General features: G+C 47.1%; 1 pseudogene; it reads right to left on the bottom strand.

Moving 5' to 3' along the window:
* Nucleotides 1–5,808: 5,808 nt before the first annotated feature.
* LOC113183939 (U6 spliceosomal RNA) lies at nt 5,809–5,903 on the bottom strand (annotated as a pseudogene).
* Between the last annotated feature and the right edge of the window lie 3,139 nt (nt 5,904–9,042).

The raw sequence follows: 9,042 nt of genomic DNA, 5'->3' as shown, positions 1-9,042 counted from the left end.
TACTCTGGAAAAAGGGAAGGAGCAGAGGGGGGCAGTAACTAAGTGAGACAGTGGTCATTTTAACCTTCAACAACTTCCCAATGCCTAGTGATTTTGTACTCACAGTTGTCATTTCTGCAGGGCAACACTAACCCTGGACACTGCACATTCAGAGACATATCCATTTGGGCCAGATGGTGCTAAACAGGCAGCCAGAGTACTCCAAGGGCTCCCTGGAGGCTGTAGGTGACAAGTGACCAGTCCCTGGGGAATACTGCCTGGGTTCCAAACCCCCTGCCCACCCTGCCCCCACCCTGCTACTGTTATTGCAGATTATGAAATGCTCTCCCTATCCTGCATTCTTCTCTGAGGCAAGAATTTTAATGTATTTGTCTTTGTCATCAGGGGACCTGGGCTCTGGGACCGCCCTGCCTCTGCCTGAGGAGGGAGCGCCCCAAATCTAGTCCTGGCTGACTCCAGACCCCAGCCTCTCTCTGTTGCCACACCCCCCATGCCCTAGCCCTACCCCTTGCCTCCCCCTCTGAAGATACAGTCTCTCTGTGGGGTGGATAAAAATGATGTTATTGAAACAACAGAATTGGGAGCAGTGGCAGGGAGCAGGGATCAGCTCAGGAAACTGGGGCGTTTGCCAAGAAGCCTTCTCCCCCGCAGGCAGCTTTTCTGCCCCCACCCCCCACCTTTCCTACAAACACACACAGCTCACCCCACCCCTCCTGCAGCGCTAGCTCTGGCCAGATCTAGCACAGAATCTTTAGCCATCCCTGAACTCCCCAAGCTCTGATCCTTCCCCCAAAGAGTCCCACTCCAGAATCACTTGGTGTGGGATTGCCTGTCCAAGCTTTGGGCCAGGGAGGTATGGGCTGGAGTCCGTGATGGGCAGGAAACCTCAGTTTCCAGGGCTTTGGTTCCAGCAGCAACCTTACTTCTGCCCACTCCCCTTTGCCCTCTCTGCATTCTTATCTGGGGTTGCTTGGTATCTGGGTGGAGCCAGATTGATGACTTCTGTCCACAAATTTTCAGAGACATGAGTTCAGATGTTTCTGAGCCTTCACCTCCCCGCTGTCATCCTAGTAGCCTTTCTAGAGAGCAGGACTGGGAAGTGGGAGATACAGACCAAGGCACACAAGATAAATCAAGATGTGTGTTCCGTAGGCACGCTCACACACTGACAGCTGGCACAGGCGAGCAGATAACCCCATGGAAACCACACTCCTCCCCTTAGGCAATGCTGGGTAACTTTCACCCACAGGTACAGATGGACAGAGATGCACTGGCTCAGGCTGAAATGAATACCTGCCTCCCTGGAGATTGCATGCAGGTGCATGCGCGTGCACATGCCACTTCTACACAAATGCACATGCAGAGAAATGTTCATGAGGGACACTCTGGGCAGCAAGAGTGGGGAGGTGCCAGCCTGACCCCTCTTTGGGCACGGAGCTCTTCCGCTTCTTCCCCCATTGCTCGCCTTAAGTGCCAGGAACCTCTAAACTCCACTTCTAGTCCCTGTGCAAAAGAGAGACAGGGAAGGAGAAACTTGGGTGTCTGATTAAGGGGCTGAAGAAGAAGGAGGGGCAGAGGTGGTGACTGTGGAGGGGGAGAGAAGCAGCTGGACACAGATAACATCGGAATGGCTGCGGGGCGAAAGCAGAGCCCTCTGTCTCTGTCGGATTCTCTCTAGCTGCCTTTTCTGTGTCTTTTCACGTTTCTCCCATGGCTAGAATTTGGTCTCTATTTGTGTCTGTCTCTAAATTTCTCTCTCTCTCTCTCTCTCTCTCTCTCTCTCTCTCTCTCTCTCCTTCTTTTTCTTTCTCAGAATGACCAAAGCAGCAGGAGCCCAGGAATTTGGGCTTATGACCCTTCCCCTCTCAATAACCTTTCTTTCTCTTCTTCCTCCCTCCTTCTCTCTCTCCCTCCCTCACCAATGATGGGGTGTCTCACTCTCAGGGAGATGACAGGCTTGAGGATTCTAAGAACTCCAGGTCTCAGAGTCCCAGGAGAACAGAGGGAGGAAAGGCCAACTCCCTAGAGAGATGGAGGGAAGAAGAAAGTTAGAAAAAGAAAGGAGAAGGACTGGAGTTGTGGTTCGGTGGCAGAGTACTTGCCTATCATGTGTGAGGCACTGGGTTCGATTCTCAGCGCCACGTATCAGTAAATAAAATAAAGGTCCATTGACTAAAAAATATTAAAAAGAAAGGAGAGACTCATTTCCTCTCTCTTCTACATCCTAGACAGTTCTACTTAAGCTTCCCCAGCCACCTGAAATCCTAAGGCTATGCCTTTCCAGCTGGTGTCTCACCCTTAGCCCATCTTACCATACCCTGTAGGCTCCCTCTGAGCCTTTGTCCAAGGGACCTCCACCTAGTTCCCCACAAAGCCAACCTGCACATCTTCCACACCCCGGGTGAGCTTGAAAGAAGGGGCAGGGCTCAGGGAATAGGGGTGAAGAGGTAGGGGATACTGCTGCCCACCAGAACTGGGCTGGGGGGAGCCAGGGAACATTGACTTTCAATTAGCTCAGCCCCAGTGGACCAAATGGGAGTGGTTGGCCCCTCCTGCTTCTTTCTTTTTGGCAGGTGCCAGGGATCAAACTCAGGGCCTTGTGCGTGCTAGGCAAGTGCTCTACCACTGAGCCACACCCTCAGGTCAGCTCCTGTGGTTTTGATTGTTGGGCTGTAGGGCCCTGGCATGACTTCCAGCATTCTGGAGAGGAGCCCTCACCTTCTGCTCTTCTGACTGCTCCCTGCTGCTTCTCCCCTTCTGGCCTCTGTGTAAGGAGGTGTCCAGAGCCAGTCTCTCTCCTGGTTGTATTGCTGGCTGCTGGCAGATTTAACCCCTATCCTCATGGAGCTGGCAGTCATTAACACTGTCATCTTCCAAACAGAAGGAAAACCACAGCCTAGAACATGCTGGGAGGAAGAAGGAGGGACCTTGAGAGGCTGAGGTGAGCACTGACTAGGTCAGGGAGCAGGGAGGCTTCTCTGAGGAGGGAGTACTCCAACTGAGATGTAAGGAGTTAACTGGTAGATGCAGAGAGGGAAGGCCATTTCCAGCTGAGGAAATAACCATTGTGAAAGTCCTGTCTGAGCATGGAGGGAGGATTGCATGCAGGGGACATGGTGAAACAGGATTTGCAGGAGGTTGGAAGAGGGGGTAAAGTACAGCCTGGTGGGGTGGATAGGCTGGAGGGATTTGGGATGACCTAATCAAAAAAGGCATGGAAGGTAATATTTTTTCTTTATTTTAAGAACAGTGGATCCAGATATGGTGGCACATGCCTGTAATCCCAGTGACTTGGGAGGATGAGCAGGAGGATTGCAAGTTCAAAGTCAGCCTCAGCAACTTAGCCAGGACCCTAAGCAACTTAGGGAGACCCGTCTCTAAAACATCAAAAGAGTTGGGGATGTAACTCGGTGGTTGAGTGCCTCTGGGTTCAATCCCCAATATCAAAACAAACAATGAAACAAAAACAGTATCAATTTCAAGAGGGAAGAGAAAAAGAAGGAAGGGGAGCTTTAGGTTAAAGAAAACCAAACTGGCATATAAATAAAGAACAAAACAGGTAAATTGGAACTACAGTATTTAGGAATGCATGTTTGGATGACAAAGAAAAATACAGATGCTTCCCAACTTATGATAAGGCTACAGATAAGCCCAGTATAAATTGAAAATATCTCAAGCTGAAAATGCATTTGATGTACCTTACCTACTGTGGCTCAGCCCACCCTGCCCTGAACATGCTGGTAACACTTGCAGTAGCCCAGAGCTGGGCAAAATCCTGTAACACAAATCCTATTTTATAATAACACACTGAATATCTTCAGTAATTTAGATAGCGTGGAAGTTGAAAACCAGCATTGTTATATGTTAGTTTTTTTTTTTTTTTTTTTTTTGCTGTAGTGACTGAAAGACCCGATAAGAACAATTTTAGAGGAGGAAAAGTTTATATGATGCCTCACAGTTTCAGAGATCTCTCAGTCCATAGACAGCCAACTGCATTTCTCAGGGCTCAAGGTGATGCAGATCATCATGGTGGAAGAGTGTGGAGGAGAGAAATTGATCACATGATGATCAGAAAGAAGAGGCTCCACTGGCTATATTCAAAATATGTATCCCAAAGGTTCACCCTCAATGACCCACCTCCTCCAGCCACACCCTACCCACCTTCAGTTACCACTCAGTTAATCCCTATCAGAGGATTAATTAATTGATTGGATAATTCATTGCTATAAGACTCTCATAACCCAATCATTTGTCCTCTAAAGCTTCTTGCATCATTTCACACATGAGGTTTTGGTGGGGAGCATCTCACATCCAAACCATAACATATATGGATGCAGTGAACACATCTGTAGACATTGACATGAAGGGGTTTGGAAATACAATATCCAAAAATTGCTGGCAACGTACTATACTGTAAAGCATTGGTTGTTTCCCCTCATGCTGGTAGGGCTGTCTGGGAGCTGAGATCTCCTAAGAGTATCTTACTACTTATCACTAGCTCAGGAAAAGGTCAAAAGTCAAGTTACGGTTTTACTGAATTCATATACTTTTACACCATTATGAAGTCCAACTGGTGAGTGGAGTAAGCCAGGGGCAGTCCCTAAGTAGCTACTGACTGCTATTTGCTACAAAAGTTGGGGTCATAGCTCTGGGAGTAGGGGAAGGAGACAGTTCTGCTTTGAGGGGCACCCTGGGAAGGACAGCCTGGCAAGATTTCATCTCCTTTCTTGGTCAGTCATTTCACAGGTGTTCAATTGTACATTTGTTTTATGCTCTTTTCTGGGTTCATTATTTTAACCCTAAAAGGATTTTTTTAAGACATACCTTGGCAATGGGAATGACTGGTCAGTTCTATGCTTTGAAGGTTCAGGCCACCCAGAGTGAAGACAGGGTTGGAAAGCAGCCAAAGTGGAAGCAGGAAGACCAATTAGAAGGCTCTGTGACTGTCCAGGCGGGGGTGGGGGGTGGGGGCAAGGCAAAACAGTGCAGCCTTGACCTGGGTGAGTGGCAGAGGAAATGAAAAGAAGTGGAAGTTTAGTGTCAGGGAAGTAGGGTCAAGTGGACCTGGGGACTGGTTGAAAATGAGGGGAGGTGTCAAGGATGTTTCTGAAAGTTTTAACCTATTTAACAGGATAGATGCTGGTGTCGTCCACCCAGCAGTAAACACCAGAAGAGGACCAGCATCGGGCAAACTTTGGGACATAAATTCAAGATACTTCCGAAACACTCAAGAGAAGCTGTCAAGCAGGCTGTTGGCTCTATGCATCTGAGTGCAGAGGGGAGGCCTGGGCTGAGTCATCTCTGTGTAGGGTATAATTAAACTGGATCACCCAGGGGAGAGGACAGGCTGAGAGGAGCCTTGATGAAGGGCAGTTTTTCATGGCTAGATGAAGGGGAAGAGGCTGCAGAAGAGACAGAGGGGGTGCTGCTGGGGCAGAGGTGGTGGGAGATCACAGAAGTCAGGAAAAGAGGGCACTCAGGAGGAAGAAAGCGGACAACTCTGCTGGCCTCTCTGAGACGTCAGTCAGGAGAGGGAAACATGTTCTAGAACACAGGAGGAACATGACTGGGTTAGCTAAACCTTGGGCCAATTTTATCAAGGCACAAACACCATCCCACCAACTTCTCACTGTAAAACCTCCGTCTTCCATCAGCACATCTCTGCTTGCGAAATAAAGCCCATACTTCTAAGCTTGGCCTTGAGATCCAGACAATTTCTGTTTCTCTCTCTCTCTCTCTCTCTCTCTCTCTCTCTCTCTCTCTCTCTCTCTCTCTCTCTCTCTCTCTCTCCCCCCCTCTCTCCCCTCTCTCTATATGGAACACTTCGCGAATTTGCGTATCATCCTTGTGCAGTGGAGCTAATCTGTATCATTCTAATTTCAGTATGTCTGCCAAAGTGAGACCCGACCAGTTTGTCTCTTGTTTGTCTTCCTAGCCTCAGCTTGCATTTTGTCTCCACGGGAGCTCCAAGCTGATAGGGGATCTTGTTCAGATCCAACCCCTGCCCACACTGGCTCTCCTCCCCACCAAACAGCCCCTACATCCCCCAAGATCTCAGGTACCTATAGCTGGCAGCAAATGCCTCCAATTCCTAATAGCTTTCCTTAAGGAAATACAGCATCCAGAGTGAATTTTGTCTGTAAATTTCCACCCATTGGTTCTGGGTGGTTTGGGAGGACATGAACCGAGTCTGGCCTCACTGAGTGATAGCCTGTAGGGCAGAGCAAGGCAGGAATTCAAAAGGCAGAGTAACACCTCTTCACCCAAACCAGGTCTTCTGGACTCAGATGGAAAACTGGGGAGCCCACAGGAGTTCTTGGCATGGCCTCTCTTGGTGCACCCCACCACCACCACTAGCTCCAAGGCAGGCTCCGGGAGTCTGAGTGCAGAACCACAGCGCCATCTCCTGGCATGACAGCACACTGTTCCTGAAGAGAAAAAGCTGGTCTCCAAGACAGAGAAATGCACATGAAAAATTAGAACTAGGTTGATCTCTAATTTGTAATATTAGCAACATTTTAGAAGATGGTGCTAGTAAAGAAGATGAGCTGGAAATTTTCTGGAGAACATACTGACAAAACTGATTATCTACTTTGTAGAAGTCCTCTTCTGGATTGATACACAAAGGAAGTTATTCAAGAGGGGAAAAAAATTCTCTGGGTGCAATAGTACATGCTTGTAATCCCAGGGACTCCAAAGGAAGTTCAAGGTCAGCCTCAGCAACTTAGAGATGCCCTTAGTAAGTTAATGAGATCCTACCTCAAAATTAAAATGGGCTGAGGATGTAGCTTAGGGGTAAGTTACCCACTGGATTCAATCCCTAGTTTTAAAAAAAAAGTTTGGGGAATCTATCTATATATGAAATATATCCATGACAAACTTTTCTATTAGGGCAGAGCTAGAACCATTTGCAATGACTAGCTGGAAGTAGGGCATGGTTAACCAAGCATGATTTGACCACAGGATAAAGTACTGTGCAGGCCTTAAAATGGCGATATGTTCATTGTATTAAAACAAGAAACAGACTTCTTGAAATAAAGCCAATTGACAGAAAGAGCACCCCAAATGCTATTTTCATAATAAAGACTGTGAAGTAGACATGTGCACAACAATAAGCAGTGGAGAGGATTGAAAATCTCATAGTCAATGTTATTAAAGGATGAAGAAGCCCTTGGAATTTTTTGTCTATTTAAAGACTCTTTGGTTGATACTTACTTTTATTATGAAAACATCAGCTATTGAGTAAAAAAAATCAAACAAAAAAGGAATTGTCTAGGAAAATACCCAAAGTTTACAGAGCTGAAGACTGTCCCTCAGAGGATAGTAGTGTTAGAGATCTTCTGTAAGGTGTTTCTCCAAAGCATTTTTTCCCTCCTAACACACCCATAGCTCATAATATGCTCTTGGTAGATGTCTGTGGAGCCCCTGAATTAACATGATGCTGTGCCCACCATAAGGGCCATCTTCCTCATTGCCCTTCTGCTCTCCAGAAGTGTCCTCGGCCTATGGCTTCAAGTTATTCACTGTGGTTCTGTGAGGGCCTGACCATACATGGAAGCTGTGAATGACCTTTCTAGCTGCCTACTTTCAGTGCTTTTCCAAAATTAAATCTAAGACCAATCAGAAGGTGGTTTCCAATGAGCAAGGAAATTCTCACATTTTGAATTCATATATGGAATTGCTTAATCAAAACTAGTTATATGCCTCTTATGTCCTAGGCACATAAAATAGACATGTCACAGGCTTAGTTTATAATGCTTGGGATTTGCTTGGAATCAACACCTGCATTGGTAAGAAGAGGAAGGAAATAGGATTGGAGCTAAATTCCAATCCAGGGTTCTGGAGCCATGGAGGAAGATTGGCCCCAGAGTGTCCCTTGCTGGGTTGAAATGGCAGGTCTTTGTACCCGTGCCTCATCCAGTCATCAGCTATGTGGGCAGTCCTGGGAAGGATAAGAGGTGTTTTCTGCCACTGAGGCTGATCCCAAAGGAGCAAACAGCTAGACACTTCCTGCTGGCCACGCTCCTCCAGCTGACCAGCAAGTTCTTCCTTGAAGGGGAACCTGGGTGGTACATATCTGTGTTTACATGGATAGGATGCTTAGCATATAAAGTAACTGAAGCCAATATCATTATCATTTGGTATTATCATCTCAGCTTATGCTTCTGCCTGTATCCCAACCCTCCCTTCCCTGCCTATCCCACAGTGGTCCAGCACTTACCAGCCCCAGTGAGCCACCCCATCCAGAAGGCCCCCCATGGAGAGAATGTTATTGATGGCCTGTAGATGGATGACCAAAGGGGCCACAGGGTATCCAGCAGGATCAGCGACATCAAGGGTAGAACCCAGGATGCTCCTTCTTACCCACTCCTCCCCACCATAACCAGGACTTATCACCAACACAATCCCTAACCTCCTGTGTGTCTGGACCTTGAACTTTGTCCCTGCCTCTATCACAGCATGGCCCACCTGCTGCCCTCATGGGGCCACTCTCTGTCCCCCCTGCACAGAGAGTCTCTATTGCATAGATGCTGCCCCTGACATTATTTCTTAATTATTGCTTTGTATCATTTTACTTTTAGTTTCAGAACTCAAGCAAGATTGGTTGATATTGGAAATAATCAGGGTGTAACAAATTCAGCTCAACCACTTGCAAACTGTGGGGATTTAAGTAACTAGCCTGTCTGTGCCTCAATTTCCCATGAGGACCAGAATGCCTACCACACAGAGCTGGAATGAGGATTAAATAGCATTGCAAAGGCACAGAACAAGGTCGCTACTGAAAGATACCAGCTTCAAGTGGAGAACTTTGTGAGGATCAACTTTCTCGCACTAAATGAAGATTCAGAGACAGTTGCCAGGAAACCAGATGCATGCATGGATCATCACCTGGGAAGAGTGATGATTTCCTTGGAACTTTAAGCTTAAAGTGAGACATTTTAAAGAAAAATAAGTAAATAATAATCTGGGTAGTACATGGATATGAAAAAATACATAAAGGGGCCATCAAAGCTGGCATTTGGAGAAGCATGGCCTATGCCT

This window comes from Urocitellus parryii, chromosome 1, assembly GCF_045843805.1.
Source record: "Urocitellus parryii isolate mUroPar1 chromosome 1, mUroPar1.hap1, whole genome shotgun sequence".
Classification (NCBI taxonomy): Eukaryota; Metazoa; Chordata; class Mammalia; order Rodentia; family Sciuridae; genus Urocitellus; species Urocitellus parryii.
The sequence above is the reverse complement of the archived record's forward strand: the minus strand, read 5'-3'. Positions and strand labels throughout refer to the sequence as shown.